Consider the following 24,839-nt stretch of genomic DNA (forward strand, 5'->3'; position numbering starts at 1 on the left):
AACAATTTGTTATATAAACATCTGCAACTCTTTCACAGATGTCTTTGCGTGCAACATTTGTACATATATTCAGTGTCGATTCATGACGTGTCACTCGATAAAAAATTTGCAACATGGTCACCTTCCCTCCGCATGCTTTGCACAACGTCGATTCACAAGTACATGGAATCTGCAAATTTTTGTTTTTCTTTTTTCGATGTGGAGCATGGTCGTGAGTAGGCAGGGTGATCTCCTTCATAGTTTGAACAATGAGTCGCTTCTGAGGTACAGTTGTCGAATATGTGTTGAATGAATCCACACTTTGCGCAAGTGACAGGCCTTCTGCAACTCTGCGATCCATGCCCGAAACGTTGACAATAGGTGACCAGTAAAAGAGCGAGGGATTGTGGGATACGCCGTCTGCGGCCGGCTTCCGGTTCGAGAAGAGTAGACAATGGCGAACCGCTCCGCCACAAGCCTTAGATTATTCGGGATTTGCGCGCGCGCTCGCTCGTCTCTCTTCCTCCTAATACACTATGTTCAGTTGTTCAGCCTTTGGCTGCTCCAACTTGAGCGTGAAAAGCCAACGCAGGTATTGATTTCCATAGAATGAAGAAAGATACATTAGGTGGGCCACGGCTGTGAAGTGAGCTACAGTGACAGGTAGCCTTTGAGTACCGAACGTTGAAGCGTGTGAACGTGTGCGAAGATCATTTTCTCAGAGGTACGTGTGTATTCCGCACCGATAAAAAGCTTGCGCATGAATTTGCTGTGAACTTTATATCGAGAAATAACTTGTCGCGCACATATTATGGGAACACGCGGGCGAAAACGACCTGTCAGACAAGATGAGCGCCGGCCATTGCTGATTCCTATATATGACAAAAAAAAAACGCGAACTCTTCACTCAACAGTAAGTTTATACAAAGCGCTTGACGAGTCTATTTGCGTTTATCTTGGTCAAACAATGCGCCAGGACGGCACACAAAAGAAGAAGTACGGTAAACAAGCGCCGCATTTTGATTATTCGGCGCCGTCTATGTCTGACTGTATTTTTATGTCCCGCCATGCCGCGCAGCTTAATCAAGATCAGCGTTCAAATTAGCATCTGGCTTCGACTAAGAAATCAATCTTATAACGCGCTGAAGGCAAGAAAAAATTATCTCAACGTGCTCAATAGGTGCTGCGCATCATGCCAATCGACTGACGATGAAACAGCGATCCCGAAATGAATTATTAGCACACTGCTACAGTGTGCTAAGAATGTTGACCCCGAAATCTTTAAAGTGGTAATATTTTATCTGAAATAACGTAATATACAATGAAAACTGTCTTCTGTATCGACTAATCAGCTAGCCAAACTGACAATAGCCTCGAACAGCATAAAAACATTGCAGATCATTTAGGTGCAATAAAAAAGTTTTTTTACGGTTAGATGATTTCGTAGCTTCTCATCATCGCAGTCACGGATAGCATAACCAAAAAACCAACTTCGAAAGCACTGAAATTGCACGGAGAGGTGCTTTTTTTGATAGAGCGGTACAAAAATACGCGCATGCCGCTGCTAACCCGCGTGGCGCGTAGAACCGGAAGTCTTTGTATCCCACAGTTCCCTGCGATTGCCCATATTACCAGTCGCCTAGCTATTGAAACATTGACGAGAATTAAGAATGTATGGTCTTACACACAGTTTACAATAGCCGGTTTCAATTGATTCTGGTAGGTTACTGGTTCCCAAGGTAATCATTATGTGTTTGTAGGGGTCTGTCTGTTGTTGCGCCTTATTAATATTTATTGAACTTTGACCCCGTTATGGTCCTGCCAACCTTCGAGAAGTCCACTTTTGGAAAGTTCAATAAGATCATCGTCAGGGATCACGCTGCGGACAGTGCTCATTGACCTCTGAGAGCCACCGAAATAGAGGTTTTCGAAACGCTACAAGTTTTGACAGCCTCTCACACTGAGCTTTGCCATGAACCTACAGAAGATTGCCACTTCCCATATTGGTCACTTCATAACCTGGACCTATTACTTCTCTTAGAGGTCTTGACACAAAGAGAGGTGAAATCGCTCGGACTGTCTTTTTTTGTTTAGGCTATGAATAACATAGTACTTTGGGAAGGTCGGCTTTAGTGTGTTGAGCATGAGTGTGGCCTGGGTGCGCCATCTTTTCAGGGAGCGATCAGGAAGTGGGCGAAAAGCGTTTGCCATAAATAGACTATAAAGTTGGCAGCGGTTCCAGCCGCCCCTCACCGAGCCCCACCAGGGGACGCGGCTGGACATGCTGGGAAAGTCCTGTCAACGCCCACTGTACAGCGCTGCTATAACCTAATATGGAATAGCCAAGACTGCACATCCACACAACGTTAACCCTTACCACCAGGACATTAGGAAGGAAAGAGAAAAAAGATGACAAGACAGATAGAAAGTGTGAAAGAAAGACAAAGATGTAAGAAGGCAGAGACAGGGAAAGGCGACTGCCGATTTCCCCTGGGTGCGTCAGGCTAGGGGTGCCGTCTACGTGAAGCCGGGGCCAAAGAGGTGTGTTGCCTCCGCCAGGGGGCCTTAAAGGTACAATCACCCGGCGTCGGCTCAATCCCCAAGATCTCATTTTCCCCGGACACGGCAAGGCCCCGAACGGCTGTGTGGCAAAGAGTCTAAACCCTCTGTTAGCTCCGCTCCGTGGTGGAGCGTTCGACGACGCACTCGTTGCGCCATTCACACTATGTGACACCTAGTTCTTTCTTTGCAGTTATAATTATTTTAGAACCGAAAGCGAGGGAACCGTAAGGGGACGTAGAGGAGCCCTTTTGGCGAAAATAAGAAAGAAATAGACTTTATACTTAGTGCACACCAAGGCATCGTGCAGGATATTGAAATGCTTGGCAAGGTACGATGCGGTGACCATAGAATGATACGGTCTAGAATTCAGCCAGACTTGAACAAGGAACCACAGAAAATGATATGCAGGAAGCCAATCGATGATCTAACACTGAGAGGAAAAGTACAGGAATTGAGAGTCTCACATGAGAACATGTACTAGACTCTTATTGAGAAAAAGAGCATTAGAGTTGACGCAATGAATGATAATCTGACGAGTATCATTGCGGAGTGTGCAGTGGAAGTTGGAGGTCTGTAGTCAGAAAGGACACTGGAAACCATTTCAGAAAACAAAGAATCTCATTAGGATGCGTCAAAGCAAGACACATATTAAAGTACAACAGGCAAAATAGAGTTGGTAGAGCTTTCGAAGTTGATTAATAAGCGTAAGGTATCCGATGTAAGAAGGTATAACATGGAGAGACTTGAACACGCTCTGAAGAACGGAGGAAGCGTCAAAGCAGTAAAGAGAAAACTTGGCATAGGCAAAAACCAGAAGTATGCAATAAGGGACAAGGAAGGCACAGTAACTACAAATATGAATAAGATAGTAAAATTAGTGGGGGAGTTTTACAGAGATCTGTACAGTAGCCAGAAAAACCATGACTTTAATATAAAAACTAGCAGTAACCCAGATTACACCCAGCCAGTAACGATAAAAGAAGTCACAAAAGCCTTGAAGGGAATGCGAAGAGGCAAATCTGCTGGTGAGGACCAGGTGACATCAGATCTGCTGAAAGATGGAGGACGGATTGTGTTAGAAAAACTAGCGACCCTGTTCATGAAGGGTCTCCTGACGGGAAGAGTTCCGGAATCTTGGAAGAATGCTAACATCACCCTAATACATAAGAAATGAGATGACAAGGACTTGAAGAATTGGAGGCCGATCAGCTTGCTCTCCGTAGTATACAAGCTATTTACAAAGGTAATTGCTCACAAAATTAGGACAACATTAGAATTCATGTCAACCAAATGAGCAGGCAGGATTTCGAACAGCCTATTCAACTACTGACCACATTCATACTATCAATCAGGAAATGAAGAAATGCTCAGAACTCAGAATATAGTCAACCACAATACATAGCCTTCATAGATTATGAGAAGGCGTTTGATTCAGTAAAAATTTTAGCAGTCATGAAGACACTGCGGAATCAGGGCTTCAACGAAACACATGTAAACATCCTGAAGGAAATATACAGGGGATCAACTGCTATCATAGTGCTTCATAAAGAAAGCTACAGAATACTAATCAAGAAGGGTGTAAGGCAGGGGGATACAATCTCCCCAATGCTATTTACCACGTGCTTACAGAATGTTTTCAGAGGCCTAGAATGGGATCATTCTAGGATAAGAGCTAATGAAGAGTACCTCAGTACCCTGCACTTTGCCGATGACATTGCATTGCTGAGTAACTCAGTGGACGAATTGCAACTCATGATTACGGAGTTAGACAAGGAGAGCAGAAAAGCAGGTCTTAAACTTAATCTGCAGAAAACGAAAGTAATGTACAACAATCTCAGAAGAGAAAAGTGCTTCGAGATGGGTAATATTGCACTTGAAGTTGTAAAAGACTGTCTACTCAGGACACGTAATAACCGCGGAGCCGAACCACGGGACTGAAGTAACTAGAAGAATAAGAATGGGGTGGAGCAAATTTGGCAAGAACTCTCATATCGTGAGAGGTAGATTGCCTCTACCCCTCAAGAAAAAGATATACAATAGCTACATCTTGCCGGTACTTCGCAACGGAGCAGATACCTGGAAACTTACAAAGAAGGTTCAGCGAAAATTGAAGACGATGCAGCGAGCAATTGAAGGAAAAATGGTAAGCAGTGGAATAATACTGGGCTGACACGCAGAGAACCTCGGTTCCTATTCCTCTATGTCAATAATGACTTTATTTACTCAGATTTTGTTTGTTCTTTGTTCTTGTGATACTGTTTACACACACTGGCTGTGGCGGCGGCGGACGGTGGCACGCGTGACCCGTGTCCCGATCACAGCTTTCGATGTAAACGATACAGAAGAAAACAAAAATGAGAAATATTTGAGGTGTATGTACCTAACCACGACAGTCATCAACAAGATGGAGAGCAGATGTATCAGTGAGCCCTCTCTTGACCTGCTTTCTTTTAAAATAGACTATCTCATTGATTAGCGCGGTTGGCGGTTTTACCTGAATTTTAGATGTGGAACATTTTTTAGTGAACTTCGGCGACTTTGAGCGTATCTGTCTATCCATCTATTTAGCTGCCTCCAATTTTTAGCTCTTGTGGCCATTTCGATGATGGAATCTATACCAAAGTTTTATAGCATAACATGACCGTATGATGAGAATAGATGATTATAATCATAACATGAAAATTATGGCATGTATGTCATGAATGTCATGATTTACATGTCGTGGTCTTGCTGCTCTCACAGTGGTTTCTTTCACATGACATATTGGAAAACTGGTATGGTATGACATGACTGTATGGCTAATATGTGACAGGCCTTAACACGGAAATCATGAAATGCATGTCACGTACGCCACGACTACATGCCATACGTTCATGGTAAGCTCGGGGTCGTTTCGCTAGCTTCGCACATACGAAAGTTGGTATTACGTGAAGTGAATAGATGATAAGTGTATATGACTGTTGCAAACGCGATAATCATGACATGCGTGTCATGTAAGAACATAATTACATTCCACACACATGATGCGCTCTTGGCCGTTTCGCTGGCTTCATAAGTACGAAGTTTGGTAGTACGTGATGCGAAGTTACGCGGCAATTTCGCTAGTTTGACATATAAACTTCTGTATTATGTGACGTGAATTGATGACGAAGGTATATGACTGGTGCAAACATGATAATCATAGCACGCGTGTCATGTTAAACATGACTACATGCTACGCTCATGTTACGCTCGCAGTCGTTTCGCTCGCTTCACATACACCAAATGTGGTATTACGTCACCTGAATGGATGACAAATGTGACACATTCAAACATGATAATTGTGACATGCATGTCACGTAAAACATGACCGAATGCTACGCGCACAGCGTGCTCACGATGGTTCCGCCAGCTTCATATATACGTAATTTGGTATTACATCACGTGAATGGACGACGAACACAAATGCCAGACGCAAACATGATAATCATGACAATGAAGTCATGTGCGGCATGATTTACATGGTTATCAGTGCTGGGGCCGGTATCACAAACGTTAGTGGTTCTTTTGTTACGTGACTCTAAACAACATACTTGCATTTTATGCAGATACTTGATTGCGCATAACATATTCACTTGTGTTAACTGTCTACTGCACCTATGTGCCTCGAATCATTGTGGTGATTTTAAAGTGGCATATCAACTTTCTCATTAGTGTTTTGCTTATTATCGATTCCACTGTACTTGTTCAGGAGAACACGTGCACGGATCTCCTCTACACATTCTCGCTCTCAAGGTGCTCTGGGTTTTGGCGCCATGTACCATGTAAGCCATGCACACAATTATCGAAGTTTAACGTGCGACAGGTGAGTCATAGAAGCCACTTGGGGCAGGTAAAGAAGGCTCTGAGCTCTATTTTCGGGGCGCATCGCAGAAAAGGGAAAAGGACGCGCTTCGCAAGAGATAGTCTTGTAAGCGCTGACGGTAGCATGAAATCAATGTGTTCACCTATAAGGCGGCTAGGTGCGCAGAGGCACATAATTCGAGTAAGGCTCGGAGGGCTTGAATCTTCGAGCGCGCGGGAAAAAGGATGTCCCCCGCCGTTGCCGCATGCCAACTGAGCAGGCGATTACGGCTCACCATCCTGAATAATTCTGCTGCCAAGGCAGGGCAGTAGCAAATATTAAGTATATTGCTGGGTACGCAAGTGCTTGGGGCCCCGTGGGCATGGGGGCACATGGAGTTGCGTTTCCAACCAGGATGCGTTTAGCGGTGCGTACGCAAACGCGGGCCGCATGAAGCTTGATGGATGGATGGATGGATGGATTGATACAGCTGCACCCTTTAGATCAGGCGGTCGCTAACGCCACCAAGCCGTAACAATTAGTGAACCAAAACTAGACTTATATTTCCCTTTAAATAGCGAGGTTGAGGACTTGTACTCTGCAGTGATTGGTTTACTTTTCACTTGTGCTTTGACATTAGCCCCTAATCAAATAACCTCCTTGTAGTTAATTGTACCCGCTTAAAGTATATTTTGGCCACCCTGTCCCTAAACCCCAGCGCTTTGAAAATCTCTGTGCCATCATCCTGAACTATAGGGTGAAGCCTTTTGCAGAACAATATCAAGTGTTCGGCAGTTTCCTCCTCCTCTCCATACGCACTGCCTATTATGTCTACCCCTTCTATTTGGCCGCATATGTCTTGGTTCGCAATACTGCCGTCCTGGCCACAAACAGTAGAGAACTGCCCCGACTATTGTCATAAAGCCTTTCCTTGGTAATTTCCTGCTTAAAAGTTTGATAGATCGCTAATGCTGACTTCTTAATCATGCGAATTCTCCACATATCGGTCTCAGCTTCTTTCACCTCCTTCTTAATCGACAATTCTTTCTGGTTTGGCCCCCCGCTCTTTTCTCAGTATTTACCAGTAAATTTTCTGGTTCACTTCTTCCATTTTGTATTGGCATTCTTCATGTAAGGTAGCTGAATACCTTCCTAGTCCAACGCTCCTCTCCCTTTCTCTCAATCGCTTCTCAAATTTTATCGTGCTGCTAGCTTTCCTGCCCGTAAAGAATGGCCATTCAATATCACCTTGTACTCCCTGATTTGTTGTATTCCCGTGAGCTCCTAAGGCAAGCCTACAAATTCTACGTTACTTGATTTTCATACTTGCTTGAACTTCTGATCTCATGCACAAGATCAAATTGTCGAGGGTGCGACCAGGAACCATGATCCTTTTCTATATTCCTCTCAGGAAGTCATACCTATTGTAATTCCACAGTGCACTGTCTTCCAACACTGCTGCATTCCTGTTAACTTTAGCCGTCACGTATATTCCATGTTCCCTTAGAAACTTGGTGCCATTGCTTATCTATTCGCCCAGATATTTGTATTTATCGGTTATCACCAGTGTGACCTTCTCCATTCTAAGCTCACTACCTTCATTATCATTAGAAATTATGGCTACTGTATTTTCTTTACTGAATCTGAAATCTAACTTATCTCCCTCATTACCGCAGATGTCCATCAATCTCCGCAAATCTTCCTTGTTGTCGGCCATCAGTACTATATCATCTGCGTACATCAATGCTGGTAGTGCCTCTTCAATAGGTTTTTCTTGTTTGATGAACGAGAGGTTAACTTCAAGTCTACTTCCCTCTAATTTGGTCTCTAATCCTTGGAGGTACATTATGAATAACAAGGGTGACAGAGGACACCCCTGCCTAAGCCCCCGTTTTGCTTCTGCGGGCTTGGATACCTGTTTTTCCCATTTTGTAACTACTTTGTTAGTTTAAAGATACCCTTTATTAGATTAGTGACTCCATTTTTTGCACCTAGTGTGTCCAGTATTTCCCACAAAACCTCTTGAACCATGCTAACGTACGGTCCCTTGATATACAAAAAAGCTAACCACAGAGGCCTGTGTTCCTTGTCTGCTATTTAGATGCACTGCATCAGTGAGAACAGACTGTCTTGCAACCTCCTGTGTCTCCGAAACCCGTTCTGTAGTTTCCCCAGCACCCCCTCATCCTCTATCCATACCTGCAGTCTTTCCTTCATAATCTGCATCGCCAGCCTGTAAACCACTGATGTCACTGTTATACGACGGTAGTTGTTTATGTCAGCTTTGTCCCCCTTTCTTTTATAGATCATGCTCATCCTGCTAAGTTTGCATCTATCGGGGACTTCCCCATCGATTATAGCTTTGCTCACTGCCTCTCTCAATGTCTGCCTAAACTTCGTACCCAGTGTTTTTATCAGCATAGTTGGGAAGCCATCTGGGCCTGTCGATTCACTACTACGAACCCTCTTCTCAGCCCTTCCCCACTCTCGTTGTGAAAGTGGAGCCATTGCACCACTTCATTCATGCTTGTCTATTGTGGTGCATAAGGCACTTCTTTGTTCGAATTATTCTGTCACCCTTGTTCTTATATATCCAATAGCTTCATCCCCTAATAGCCTAGCACCTTGAGCTGAAGTTATGAACCTCTGCTCTAGGCTGTTTCATTTGTTTCATTTCTTAGGGAGTTTAGATGTTTCAAAAACTTCGCAGCTGCTTTTTTATCTTTCTTATGTAACTCTGCCAGCAACTGAGCTCCCTTTCTTCTTATCTTTTGATTGATCAGAAGGAATGCATACCTTCTACAGCTTAGAAAGGTTTCCCATTTTCTTTCAACATCAGCTATCGGTTCAACCCGCTGCTTAGCATGTCTGTGTTCCCTGGAGGCTTCCTGGCGTTTCGCTATGGCTCTCTTAAATTCCTCATTCCTCCAACTCTTGGGTTTGTGTCTTCTTTTCCGGGGTAACTTGTCACGTGCCTTAGCAAGCTCTATCTCAAACAGTCTAACTAGATTTGTGTATGTCCACACTGTTTTATTATCCTCAGTGATTATGTTCTCAATTTGTTTAGTAGCTATTTTTATTGGCCTTTCTGAATAAAAGTTTTCCTGTAGTTGCTCATCTTGTCTTCTTCCCACTTTTACTGCTCTTCGAAAACTTAGGTTGATACGTTTGTGATCATTACCCAGACTTCTTGAGCCACATAGACTATGTGCATTCCCATGAGCCTATAATACATCCTCTGTGACATCAGTGCATAATCTATCGTCGAATGCAGCCTTCCTATCTCCCATGTTATTTCCCCTTCAAAATTCTCAGTACTGTTGCAAATGATCAAATCAAGCCTTTCACACATATCCATGATCATTTCACCTGATGGTTTGGTATACCCATCTATATCATCTATGTGCGCATTCATATTTTCTAGTATAATTATTTCGCACTCTTCTCCTGATTCCGCGATGTCTTTTGACATATACTCTAACATTGCCTGGTTTTCCTCTGTGGCCTTTGCTCCCATCCACAAGTGCACCAAACCAAGAAGTGTCGTTTGCACTGCCACTTTTCCTTTTAGCTATAAAAGTTCCTTGCACTTCTGCGTCACTCTTTACCAGTCTGTACTTTTATGAATGAATGCCCCAATACCACCCCCTTTCGGCTGCCTTCTGTTCTATTACAATATTCCCACGCTTAGTCCGTATTGTTAGGAGGTTGTTCCATGTCTCTATGATGTGTTTCTACAAAACCATATATCATCGGCCTCTCCTCACTTAGCTGTTCTCTTTCTTCCTACTTCAGCCTGTTTATGTTCCCCAGCATGTTGATATACCCTATGTCTGAATAGGCTCGGCCATCGTGGCTACTTCTATTTCTGCCCCGGAGTGTACCTATCCTTGATACTGGTGCCACTTTGGAATTGTATCTGTCCATACCACCTGTCAAAGACTCTCCCTCGTTGTTTTCCTGCTTACTAGCTATCTTGCACCACGAAGGGCCCACGTGCCCCCCAAAAAGCTACTGCGCGTCCTGCTAGTCGCCAATCCACCTCATGACCTAGCCGTCCATCGAAGTTAATTTTGCCTCTTTCAAAACCACTCCACCTGTGCACCTCTCTGTTTATTTCCACCACCTCAAAGCCTTTCTTTCGACTCATACGCCATATCACTTGGCTTGCGTTGACAACCGCTCTTTGCAGGTTGCCGTCGCGCACCGGTACCTCTGGTACCGTGCATAGCATTTACCTGTACCTGAGGAGAAGTGGCGCGCATGTCATCGACCCCTTTCGCCAGTGTAGTCACACTCCTGCCGTATGTTTATTTAAGACATCTTTGAAACTGCCGGAAATTATCACGAGGTTTCGTCTATCAGCTGTAATTTAGAGGTTTACGCTCGCTTGCCTCATGACTGCTTCCAGCTTGCATCCTGGGAACGCCCCTACTGCTACCCTCTTGTCAACTTTTACCCTCTCTTCTATCGCTTCTGCGCATAGATTTAAATTGGAGTCCCCAGCGATTATCACATGTTCTGATTTTTCAGCTGGAGAATTTTGCACCTGGGGGTTACTTGCACTTGTGACGCCAGCTGCTTTGTCCTCCCGCCAGCCTCACCACTACTTCGCTGAGTCTGGATCTTGCGACCATTGCACTGGCTGAACCTTTTTTTTCCAAACTTGCTTGCTCTTTCTTCTCCGTCGTTCTGGTTGCCGGTGCCCTACTGTTCTCTCCATTGGCCACTCCTTTGGTCGCCTTCGCAAGTGGTTCCTCGGGAGACTTCAGCCTTTCTCCCATGTCCCTCGTTTTCTGTTGCTTTGTCGCCAACGTAGTCTCCATCTCAGTGATTTTCATTATCAGTTCACTCTGGGCAACCATCATTTCGTCCAGTTTTTCCTCGACCTCACATTACCTATGCTTGGCGTCAGCGTCCACTTCCTTCGCTTCTGCACTTCGGTTCATTTTCAAACCCACCCCGTATCTGGAACACTTTACAGACTTTTTAACCGCCTTTCTGACACCATTTGTCCTTATAAATTGTCTCACTCGATAATTTCAAAACACAATCCGTGCCCTACGAAAAAAGAAAGTCTAGGCTCTACCACAAAAATTTGAGTGTTCATAGTACGAGCACCTCCCCCACGGGGTGGCAAGAAAAAAAAAGAAAAGGGAGCAAACACACACACACACACGCACAAACTAGTAAATGCCTGGTGACTGACCCTCGAAAAAGCCGTACAATGTAATAAGTGCCACAAAGGTTTTAACTGCTGCCTTATTAATTCTAAACGCAAGCTCAAAACATGCAAGACGACTTATCTGCGCAGTCGATCGGGAGGGCTCCAAAACAGGTCCATCCACCGTGCCAGTCTGAAATCTTCTCACACGCGCTCGCAGCACTGTAGTGTATTGTGACGCAAAATTTGTTTTTGGATGCAAACCAGCTGAGGGTTGAGATCAATACAGTGTGTGGTGTGACCACCCTTACTGCGCATGCGTTTTTGCTCCCCCTTCCTCACCGTGCAATGTTGACGCAGGAAGCGTCTGGTAATCCACACTGGCTCCCCCTCTCTCTCTTCAAGGCACTCTTCTACGCAGCGTTTACACCCCCGTTGCAAAGCCACCTCTCGCTTCTTTCCTTTGCTCTCCCTTTCTCGCTTCACAACGCCGACGGAGGCTGCATCTGCTAGCGAGTTTCTTGATTGAAAAAAAAAAAACCGACTGCAAGCTCAGCACAACTGTTCACTGCCTACTGCGTAATACACGCACTGGATCTTGACCTCCATGGTAGTGTTGGTGGGAGATGCCTCGTGTGCGTTTTTTAACATTAAAAAATGCCCCCACTTTCCCGAAGGGAGTCATGAGGAAATGCGAATAGATTTCTTGCGCCGAGAGTACACGGCGTAGCACTTTTTAAAGAAGATAGCCTTCCTTGGAGATGTTCGACGCTAAAATTGCGGTCTGTCTGTACATTTGTCTGTTTGTCCGTCTTCAACAGTAGTCTAAACGGCAACAGATGATACTCCAAATTGCCGACTCCATCCACAGCGCCCATCAATAATGCCCAAGTTTCAGCGTTCATACTCGTGCAATTGTCAATTAACCATCATTTATTGCGCATATCTGGAGCACCAGAACGACGCATCAATATGTGGGTATTTTATGTGTGTGTATCTTTTACTAGAAAAGGCATATATAAGTAATTCAAAAGACCGTAGCGCTTATTACGCGGCGCTGACCATGCAGCGCTTGCACGAAAAGGGAAGTGTTTCCAACGCTTTGCTAAGACGAAACGGTGGTTGCACCTACCCGTCGCCTTGCGTTCTACACCTTATCACCTCTGAAAAGAGTGTGCATGCCGCGCGCTTCGTTTTCTAAGATAAGTGCCAGATAGTGCTCTTGTCTCACGTGTTGCATGACTTGTTGCGCTAGCTCACCTCCGCTGCACGTTCGAGGCGCTCAAACGCTGCGCATTCAGAATACCATTCACCGTCTGGCACAGCACATAAAAATAAACGTTTTTTCACTCTCTCCAGACGCAAGACTATCATCTTTTGATGACAATATTTCGACGCCATTACGAACATTATTGGCGTGCTCTCGTAGGCGTTCGTTTACGCATCTGCCCATCTGGCCCACGTAACATGCACTGCGAGAAAATGGGTACCTGTACACCAGTCGACAAGCTGCGTCCTGTGTCTAAGAAGGCACTGCTTTCCGTTTCTCTTTACGGGGCAGGTCCTGTTTACCAACTAGGACTACTTGTCAGGGGCACTGAAAACAACTTTCATGTTGAGGCGTTGTCCTATTGTGTGACACAGTGCATATATGGAATGATCGCCACGTTTTTCCGCATTGCCGCAGTGTTACCCACTTTGTTACTGTCAATGTCCATACGTTTCCTTTTCCTGTGCGTTGCCTCCACCACAGAAATGAGCAAAAGGTGCGCGTACCTTTTATTTGTAGGCGCTTTGATGGTGCCAGGAGACCAGCTTCTAAGACGTGCTGGCAGAACATCTTTAAAGAGTTTTGGAAACATAACTATACGATGCCTTTTTTTTAAATAATTTGCTATGTGCAGACGAAAACAGCCGATCGTCTTTCGGGAATGAGGCTCGTAACACCAGCTGAGTTGAATTACTACGTGACAGCGAAGGAGTGTTTGGGCATAGTCTGGGCGTTGACGAAGTTTCGCCCGTACTTTACGGCCATCCTTTCGACATGGTCATAGACCGCCACGCTCTATGTTGGCTGTTCACTTTGAAAAGAACGTCCGGACGCCTGGGGCGTTGGGCACTTCAATTGCAGAAATACGACATCCATGTCGTATAGCGTTCTCGCCGCAAGCATGCGGATGCTGGTGCACTTTCCCGATCACCATTAACACGAGATGTGGCTTCTCTGCCACCACTTTATTCATCTTGTCGTCACTCGACACCACTGACATGCTTTCGGAGCAGCGTAAAGACCCATACGTTGCCTTGTTACTCGACTACCCTACCAATACGTCTGCTGTTCCTTCCACGAGAGCGCTTCGCCGACAAGCAGCTCACTTTTCCATGCTATACAACAATCTGTACCGCCGCAACTAGATGCCTGGTGGTCGGAAGTGACTTTTTTGTGTCCCTACTCATATGCGCTCTGACATTTTGCTGAATTTCCATGCAGATTCCCAAAGTTCTCACGCAGGTGTCTTGAAAACTTATGAAAGGCTGCGCCAGTGATATTACCGGCGAGCAATGCATCGCTTCGTGCAGAAATACGTTCAGTCTTGCACCATTTGACAACAAAACAAGACTTCCGACCCCGGCACCTTACTGGTATGTTACAGCCGCTCCAGTGCCTGGCTCGCCCATTCGACCGCGTGGGTATCGGCCTCTATGACCCCCTCCCATATAGTGGCTATGGGAAAAGGTGGATTATTGTCGGCATCAATCTTCTGATACGCTACGCTGAGATTGCAGCTCTACCGGCAGCGACCACCCACAAAGTTGCGCTCTTCATTCTCCGCAGCTTCATTCTATGCCATGGTGCTCCACGGGAATAACTCAGTGACAGCTGTCGAGTGTTCCTGCCGGGAGGCCATCCAAGCTATCCTCGCTGATTGCAACATCATCTATCGGAAATCTACCGCATACCATCCACAGACAATTGGTCTCACTGAGCGGTTCAACTGCACATTTGGCGACATGCTGTGGATCTACACCTCCTTCGACCACACTAACTGGGACGCTGCATTACCTTTTGCTACCTACACCTATAACACCACGACCTAGAGACTACCGGATTTTCCCCGTTCTTTCTGTTTTACGTCCGCAAACCTTCCCACCCACCGGACACTATACTCCCGTACCGCTCCAATGCATCTGAGGGCTCTCCGCTTTCTGAAGTAGCCAGATACGCTGAAGGCTACCGTCAGCTTACTCGGTCTCTGACAAGTGAGGCTCAAGGTCTACATAGGATTTGGCATGATGACGTTCATCACGTAGCTCCTACGTTTTGTGCTGGCTCCCTTGTGTGGCTTTGAGTGCCCCCGCACGTTGCTGGTATTTCTTCTAAATTTCTGGCCCGGTACCATGGTCTGTACCGCGTCATTGACACGACCTCACCGGTGAGTTCAATCATCGAGCCCCTAACACAATCGCCACATTTGCGCCGTCTAGGACGTGAGACCATACACGTCGACTGTCTCAAGCCCTACTACGACTTCCTCATTTTGCTAACTCCCTGAGTCACCAGGATGGCTACTCTTCACCCCGGGGGTATTCTAGTGGAGCATACGCACCAACGCATATGCGCCTTCGGAAAAGAACGAAAACCTCACGCTTTCATTGCAGGCAGGCAGGCAAATAAGTTTATTATTTTCCGGAGGCGGTGCTTAAACCCCCTTAGGGGGCGACACTGGTGGGCCACTCCCACGACGAGACGGGGAGGTTAAACACCACGGCTATGTAGTGGGCCCTCTGGATGACCCTAAGCTGGTCTCATTTGTCTTGGCTTGTGAGGAGACAGGTCCAGCCCGCCTCCGCAGAGGGAGACTCGGTGCTCTCACGCAACGCAGGGCATTGCCACAGCATGCGTTTGAGAGTACATTTGGGATGACCACAGGGCGGGCACCCCAGATCTATGCCATCTATGTATTGTGCTCCGTTCTGTTTTAACTGTTTTGCTGTGTAGAGGTTGAGTTGCATATTGCCTCGGCTACTCCATATCACAAAGTTCTGCAGCAAAAAGAAAAGAATAATACAATAAGGTATCCAAAAATTAACAATACAGAAAAAAAACAAATTAACACACTGAAACCAGTTCAAATATCATGCCAGTACACAGTTTTCTTATAGCAGTTCACACAGTCATAAACTGTTTACACGCACACCTTACTATTCTACTGTCAGTATATACATGACCACATTTTATATATACCCATCTCTGGCTGTGTATCATAGGCGCTTGTCCAGTCCGGTCTCCACTAAAAAGCCTGTCAGGAAGATTATTGCCTTTTTCGTGAGATGGATCTCAGGCCATGGTCCAATGATTTCTTTATTGTGAGGGGCCGTCTGTACAAACTTGCTAATTTGTTCTTTAACTTTTTTTCATTCGCGTATTTAACGGACTCCAAAAGAATATGGCGAACATTTTCTTCTGCATGACCACAATGGCACTCCGGCGAGCTGAATTGATGTATCTTGTGCAGGAAGCTCTTTGCGTATGCTACTTCCAATCGAAGTCAATGGATTAATGTCTCTAGGTGTCGTGGGAGGTCTGTCACTATGGAAAATTTTCTGTGTAGATGAAGTTCATAAAGTGCTGTTTCCTTTGATTTAGGTCTCTGAAAACACTTCTCTATCAAACAATGCTTAGCTCCTTGCGTCATAAAATGTCTAATATCTGCCCCAGACATAAGGATTGCGCAATCCCGTCCTTACTTCAAGTCCTTCCTTCAATACTTCCTTCAATGCTTCCCTTTATTTGATTGTGGCTGGGTATTCATTAAAACACGATGTTGTGACCCTGCGATGAGGCATATTTCACAGTTTCTGCAATACATTGAGCTATTTCACCATTTTTGTAAGGTGATCTCACATTTCTGATTAGCTGAAGAGCAGGTTTGCTATCAGTGCATATCACCCACTTTCGTGGCTCAGAATTCTCGCAGATAAGCTGAACTGCTTCAAAGATAGCCACCAATTCTGCTGTCGTCGATGAAGATTTGTGCGATAATTTGTACATTTTCTTTTTCTGAATTTTGGGTATATAGACCGCACAGGCTGATGCTTTTTTAGTGCATGATTCGTCTGTATATATTTTCGTTTTTTCATTATGCATTACATGAAGGTAATGAAGTACCATCTGTGTCGCCACTAGAGGTGCCATGTCTGCTTTTTTTTCTATGCCGTCTATTTCAAGGATAACGTTAAGAAGTGGCAGCATCCAAAGGTGGTTTTGAAGGTATCCATTGATTATATTCTGGTACTACTGCTTGAATAGATATTCTATCCTGTAGTCTCGTTGCCGTTCTTTGTGTTAGTGCACCAGATAAAAAATGACTTTCATGTTGCGTTATAATTCTACATAAATTTTGAGATGTTTCTTTAGTTCGGAGTACTGCCAAAGGTGGCTGTCGAGCTTCTGTATACACTAAAGCACTGGAAGTTGACCATGGAAAGCCCAGACATACCCTCAAGCTCCTTGCCAACAACAAGTGAAGACTCCTTACGGTGGAGGCTGGAAGTCCGTGCAGCCGAGGCAGTGAGTAAGTTACGATACGGCGTATCCAGGCAACGTGTAGGGCTAATAATGACTCTGTAGTCCCACCCCGTTTGGCCCCGCAGAGATGCCGTATGATTCAAATGACCTGAATCACTTTTTGTTCAAGTGACCGGACGTGAGGTGACCTTGTTAGTCTCCGGTCTAAAATTACTCCCAAGAATTTATGAGTTTTAACCACTTGAATAGGCTGATTTTGCAGAATAATCTGGAATTTTCCAGGTCCTTTTATTGTAAATGGAAGTATGGCTGTTTTAGCCAGACTCAGTGTCATACCTCTTTTTCTTAGAAGACGATCTACATAATCCATTTCTTGTAGAGTTTGTTGTACATCCAAAAACAATGTACCACACGTCCATATACTTATATCATAAGCATATACTGAACATCTGATGTAAGGTGGAAGATTATACGGGAGCTGTGCCGTGACTGCATTAAAAGGGTAGGGCTTAGCCCGCTGCCCTGTGGCACTCCTTGGTTGACGACATGTTCTGACGTTGGGCACTCCTGCGTAACTGCAAAAAATTTCCGGTGCTTCAGGAAGCCAGCGACCCAAAGCAGTATCTTACCATTGAATCCCTGTAACGCCAGACCTTCCAGAACGTGAACGTGACTCACTGTGTCGTATGCTTGGTGGACATCAAGGAATACAGCGACAGTGATGCTTCCTTGCGTTCGTTGGTTTTCCACATCTGTGACGAAATCCAGAATGCAGTCTATTGTGCATCTACCTCTTCTGAAGCCGGCTATGCTTTCTGGTAGTAGTTTATTTTTCTTGCCACCATAGGATTCGTTCATTAATCATTTTTCCATCACTTTTGAAAAACAACTTGTTAAACTAACCGGCCTAAACGAGTCCAACTGCATAGAGCTATTCCCTGGCTTTAGCAACGGTACTACTTTTCATATCTTCCAACTTTCCGGAACATCGCCTTCTTGCCAACTTTTATTATAAATGTCCAACAGGTGTAATTTTTCTTTCTTGCACAAATTAGCAAGTGCAGCGTATGTAACTCCATCTGTTCCTGGTGAACTTGTTCGTTTTACTGAAGACAGCCCATATTGGAGCTCCTCCGGTGTGAAGCTGTCATGCAGATCTGATGAACTGACCGCAGAGAACTTTGTTACAACCGCCGAAGCTGATTCTGCTGAGAACTTATATTCGCTAGTTTGGACGTTCTCTCCATTTCTCAGTGTAAGATTGTAAAATTTTCCGGCAATCCCACGTTCGCTAACTCCTCCAGACAGTGCTAGAGCCTGTAGTAGTCTCGAGTGGACAACTGGCTGTCGGAGGGCGCGTACCATGTTCCAGTGTTGAGGCGCCGAGGTAAATGGAGAAAGAGAGGCGCATAAATTTTGCCACCTTTTGGTTGAAAGCTTCTGCAGTTGGTTATGCATTGTAGAATGTACTGTCTGTGCAACCTTGAAATATTCTAAATTACCCGACCTGCGATATCTTCTTTCAGATCAGCATCGTAGTGCCCGAAGCCTCTCCATACTCTGCGTCAACACCCGAATACCCATCTGGAATGGGTTTTGCACGAGTTGCTTTTGTTAGAAAATGTTTTATCTTCGATGCATACGTTTCTGCGTCAGAACAAGGTTCCAGATTTTTTCTCTGTAGTTCTCGAAAGATTTCCGAATTTGTAATTCTTGTTGTGCGGATATTTTTCGTTTTCTTCAACTTTGGGTGATATATACTGGCAAGTGGTCACTTCCTCTTGTATTAGCGTCTGCAGTCCAGTCTGCTCCAGTCGCTAATTCAGAGGAGCACACAATGATGTCTAATACGCTGCAGTACTTATGCCCCGAAGAATCATCGGAGAACCATCATTTAGTATAGTGTAACCATGGTCTTCGCATATTTTTACTATTGTGGATCCCCTTACAAAACAACGCTCCCTACCCCACAATTCATTGTGCGCATTAAAATCACCACATATAGTTATGTGATCATGATGAGATATACACACTGCTGCCAACTCTGCGTATGAAACGTTTTCTTGAAGGTGCACGTATACACTAACTACAGTTACAGCAACGTTACCAAATTTCACCTTGCATCTAACGAATTCCGGCGCATCTGTTTTTGAAGCAGCCACAAGTGTCGATTGAATATCGCGTCTCACACACAACATCACTCTTCTTTTTGCAGCAGGACGTTCTGCGTGGTACACCACGTAATTGGACAAGCGAAAATTAGTGGATACTCTTCTTTCTGAAATACACAAAATCAGAAACCCGTGCTGAGCGACCAATTTCCAAAAATCTCCACTCTTATTCTGCAAACCGTTGCAGTTACACTGGAATATTGCACTTATTTTGTACCAGTTAGATAGTCCGGTAGCCATGATCACTACAAGATGCTCAACATCTAGCAGCAGTTTCACTTCTGGTAAAAAGCCTGCTTGTGGCAGGGATCGTAGAATTGCTTAAAGAGCCGCAAAGATTATTGGCAAAATTACTTGCTCGTTTCTGGCTGTCTCCACCGAGATCGCATTTCTTGAAGAATGTTTCTTCAGCAAGCTGCTGTGAATCTTCCCTTTGGTAGTCAGTGGCTCCTTGGCTGTGTCTGGCCCGGCAGAAAGTTCCACTTCGGCATGTTCTTGGGCTCGGACTTTTTTGCCAACGCAATGTTTTGGTGCTGAGCACTTCAATACTTCCGAGTAAGAGTCGTTGCGCCACTGTTATGCATTTCTTTGTGCCGCAAGAACATATTCTACTATATCCACATTGGGTGCTGTACCTCTTAGTATCTTATGGTACCCTTTTACAATTCTCTCTCTTTGTGCAGCTGATGCCAAACGGTTTCGAGAGCAGCCTGAAAACGACGCCGGATGTGGTCCAGCACAGTTCGCACACTTAGGTTGACGCTTCGAGGTGCATTCTTTGTAATCATGTGCGCCCGCACATACCTTGCATCTCTTAATTCCCCTGCAAGTCAACCATATGCCCATATCTCACGCAGTTGTAACACCTTACAGCCGGCTCAATGTATTCCTCGAGAGTGTGAACCGTAAAGCCCAGAGCAACTCTTTTTGGCAATCGCATGTGATGTCTAAAATGGAGTAATACATTACGTATGGGCTACATTGTGGCACTTCCATCTTCATTTCTTGCCCATCTCTTTTGTCTTGTGACTCAGATTACTCTAACATCTTTAGGATACTTCAGTAGGTCATAATCACTGTATTCAAGTGGAACATCTTTTATCTTTGCTAGGGTCTTCATGTAAGACTGAGGTATCATCACATGTACAGGCAATCCAGCCAGACTCTTGATCAGCAGCAACTTGTTTGCCGAGTACAAAGACCATACTCCAACACAAAAACTTCCGTCTCTGTTGATTCTTGATGATGTCACTTTCTCATTGATAGCAGAGATGATCTCGGATGCCATGCAATTTGGATTCATCTTCCAGAAGGAGTCCTTTGCAGCGATTAGTCTGAACACCACCGGTATCCCCGTAGCTCGGTTGTTTTGATGGGTGACCACCGTGTAAGCTCCCTCGTCTTTTTTGAGTGCTTATGTATCCATCTGTGTCATGTCATCAAGGGAGTGCGTCGATGTGGCGTCATCGTTGTCAACCTCTTCTTCCTCCTCTGTACGCCTCTTCTTACACTGCGGGGCCTAACTCTTCTTTGTATGGGACGTCGATATTGTTGCTGAGCCTGCAGCAACTTGAAGTCCAGCGGAATGGACAAGTGGTGATCCGCTTGGCGCCAGTGGCATCTTGTTGTCCCCCATACCCGGGCTTTTCCATGTATGTGGCGAGGGCCCCATAAGGGGCAATTCTGATCGCGATGCGTAGTGAAACTCCGACTCACTGATATTTAGCTGCCACTCTGGCGACAGCCCACCCACCGCAATCACCGATAAAGATCCCGAGCTTAATATAATAACTGAATTAAGAGAACAAAATGAAGTTACGGGCTTCTTTCATTCACTTCTCCATCTATGTATTCAGAGAAAACCTGTGCCGCCTTTGCCAGACTTGCCATACGGCCATTTTCCGTTGCGACCTTGTTTCGACTTTTCTGGTTGAATAAACATCATCACATAAGTAATTTGGAATGTTAGCTGGCCGAATCTTGCGATTGTAATGTATGCTGTCAGTGGGACATTCCGAACGATTGGCATCAAAAGTACTGATTTTGCTAGAGAAGGAGCGCTTTCGTTTAAAAACAAACCCTTCTGTCCTGGTACCCAAAGAAGGTGAGACATTGAAGGTGCGGCGGAACTAGTATTCTGAAAAGCATTAGTTGAGGCGCTTCACCAGATGCGGAAAGAGAAGTTTACATAGACAATGAGTCAGTAATAATTGCTACTACTGTAGTTGAGCTGGTTAACTTTTGGAGAACTAATATTATGGCCATAATTTCAGCTATAAAAACTGGATTGAATCAGGCAGTCGTAAAGGCAAGGACTACTCAAGTTCAGGGCAGAACATTCCTATGCCGGCTTTTCTCTCAGTTCGCGATGCATCCGTGTCAATAACCACACTAGTTTGTAGATAATTTAAATGTTCTTGTAGCAGTGCTTATACATTCCGTGAGGTAATAATTTCGCATGATTCGGAAAAATATTGTGCTAGACGATGTTTGTGAATTTAGGTTACATCATCAATCTACACACATTGCGAATTTGTGCATTTACGGAGTCGAGTAATGTTTATACAAAAGTGATTTGTGGCTTGCGGAATATAGGCCAGTGCTCGTAAAAAATAAATCGAAATTGGAGATGAAATTTTTTTCAGTATGGTTAGACAGTGTAGATACATCCGTAAAAAAATCTGCACCACAAGTAGGTTGAATCAGCAAAACAGAGGTGGTGTTCTCGCTGCCCGCTGTAATACTGCATTGTCCACATATTTTGGAAGGCCTAAGCACAACCGTAAAGCCACTCGCTCTAATAGGACTAGTGGGTGAAGCTTGTATGCTGGCGCTCCGGTAGAAAGAACACAGCCGTATTTTAATAGTGGTCGTACGTACATGTTGTATACCATGAATAGTGCTTTTCTTCTGACACCTGATCAGCGGCAGTTCAGTCTGGGCAATACACATATTGCCCGTGCTCCTTTTCTTGAGATATATTCGATAAGACGTTGTTAGTTTAGTTGTTCATTGTATATACCTCCGAGGTATTTTAATAAATTCACTTGCGGGATATCCTACAGCTTCTAAATAAGAAATATTGTCACCGGGCATTTACCACGAAAAACCAGAGTAGCACACTTTGAGAAGCAAACTTGCTGGGTACCAACTCCTCCATAAATAATTACAATTTTCGTGAACTAGTCTAACATTCTTGTCTTGTCGCCAAGAAGATCTTGGCTCATACCCACAAGGGGAATGGGGCACACTGTACCTTATAATTAAAATTTTTTATGCAACGCTTGCTGGAAAATAGAGAGAAATTAGATAAGAACAATGATAATGTTCCTTTGGAAAAACGTGAAAAAGTGCACAAGAATTCGATAAACCAGAATATATGAAACAAATTAGCAAAAATGAAGAAGGGGGACAAAGAATTGGATATAAATGGTAGTACCACTAGCACCGTATCCTTACGATTTTCCTGAATGAATTTACAGAGTGCTGACAGAATAGTACTGCGGCCCGCACCCAACTGACTGGCTCCAAACAATAAAAGAGTGGATGTATTAACTGGCAATCTGAGCATACCAATCGGCCTCTCAAGACTTCTACGGTGCAAAGAGGCGAAGCGGCGCATGTGAGAAGAAAGTGATCTATTGTTTCCGGTTCATTGCAAACTGCACATAGGTTAGTTATTAAAAATCCTGACTTGTGGAGATAAAAATTTAACCGAGGAACTCTACAGCGAAAGCTTGTGAGGGTCACATCACATTGACGGGAAAGGAATTTTGTGGTGTTCTATGTGAAATGCAAGTGCCGAAATTCTTCAGGTTGTAGGAGCGATATTTCGTTGATTTTTAAGATTAACAGGCGTTTGAATGGTTCGGCAGTATTAAAAGGAAACTGTAGAGCTACTAGTACCACCGGGAAATTTAAAGATGCTTAAGCGAGCGAATCAGCAATATCATTTAGTGCAATCCCAGCATGCCCGGGGACCCAAATAAACCGAACTTTTGATAGGCTACGCGGTACGCGAGACCAAATTATCCTGAGAAGAGGAGACTGCTTTGCGGACGCTAGATGTGTACAAAAAGACAAAGCGTCCGAAATAAGATTAGCTTTGATGAATGAGAACTTCGTTTTCGAAAAGCCAATGTAACAGCCAGGAATTCTGCGAGATAAATTGGTGTGAAGTCAGGCAATTGGAGTGCAAAACCAATTAGGCTGATTACAAAAAAATACCTACTCCAGCCTTATGAAGATCTTGCGTTGGATCCGTCAAAATTACTACGTAATTGGGAAAATGACTGCGATGATATTGAAGGAGGCCCTCCAGAACATCCTGTGGAAGTAAACTGGCATTTTCGGGAAAATATCATCGAAAATTAAGTCAACTGGCACCAAGCGTAAAGTTTAAGGAGCTAAATGCTGGAGGGAAACCTGAAGATTTGATAACAGAGGCTCTACAAAAATGACTTAGGGTCTTTGATAACGACACCACGGGCACTTAAAGAAAGAAACTGGATGTTTGATAAGAACTGTCTGAGAACAGGAGAGGGGCGCATCGTAGCGTTTTAAAAATGTTTGCACGGTAATCCGTACAAATCAGCATCAAGTGGAATGATTCGAGCTTCCAAATAAAGTACTCTATTCGCGACATACCTAGGTAGCCTAAGACACAGCCGCAGAACTAGCCTTTCTAGCAATATAAGAGGTCTTAATTTGTACTCAGCACTTCCTGGAAACAGAACGCAACCAAACTCCCTAATTGGGCGTACGCAAAGCTCGTATATCACAAGTAACATACCCCTGCGAATCCCTGAATTTTTATTGCAAAACCGGCGTAGAGATCCTAGCGCGCTTTCTGCTTTATGAAGGTTTGATTCCATTTCTTGCTGCCAATTTAAATTGTCCACATACTGTAGAGTAGGCCCACTCGTACGCAATTCGTATTCTCTGACGCCTGGTTATTCCTTTGATGTTTTGAAGTGCTCTATTACTCGTATTAGCGCGATTCCTTTCCCGACAAGAAGACTGCTTGAGACGAGTTTATAGACTCCTTTGAAGCACCGGGGTGTCTCAGTGACAGAATACTGTGCTAGTACGCAGTGGACCCAAGTTTTGAATTCCGCTGTGTTCATAGTTTTTTTTATTTACTGAAACTTTATTTTAGTTATTTTTTCGATTCTGGTTACGGACACTGGCGGCGGCAGAAAGCTACGGCACCGCACGTGAACCATGTTCTGATCTCATAACAGCTTTCGCTGTAAAAACGCTCTGGGAATTCTTGAATAACTGCAAAACTTCGTGCGGCCATCCTTCGTCTCTCATTCCTGTGAATGTTTGCTTATTTACCTTTACGATCCTCGAATTTATGCAAGCTTATTTCACTCTCGTGTTACACCGATTTTCGTGGTTCAGAGAGACCAAATTTATTGAAAAAAGGAAAAGTGGTTATTCGTGGGTGGAGCCCTTCTTCCAGGCTCCACTGACTATAGTGACTCGAAGGGCCTGACGGAGGGTCGCCAGCTGGCTTAACAGGGACTGTTCAGCAAGTCGCACCTCCCACGACCACGTCTGTATTGGGTGCGTATATCATATCTCGGCTGTTGCGAGTCGCTCTAG

The 24,839-nt window shown here is 44.6% G+C and overlaps 1 protein-coding gene across 1 annotated transcript in view; it reads left to right on the forward strand.

Moving 5' to 3' along the window:
* The window catches only part of LOC119162992 (carboxypeptidase M-like), a 1,476,599-nt gene that overhangs the window by 360,537 nt on the left and 1,091,223 nt on the right, over positions 1–24,839 (forward strand). The window lies entirely within an intron of this gene.

This window comes from Rhipicephalus microplus, unplaced genomic scaffold (genome assembly GCF_043290135.1).
Source record: "Rhipicephalus microplus isolate Deutch F79 unplaced genomic scaffold, USDA_Rmic scaffold_13, whole genome shotgun sequence".
In the NCBI taxonomy this organism is placed as follows: Eukaryota; Metazoa; Arthropoda; class Arachnida; order Ixodida; family Ixodidae; genus Rhipicephalus; species Rhipicephalus microplus.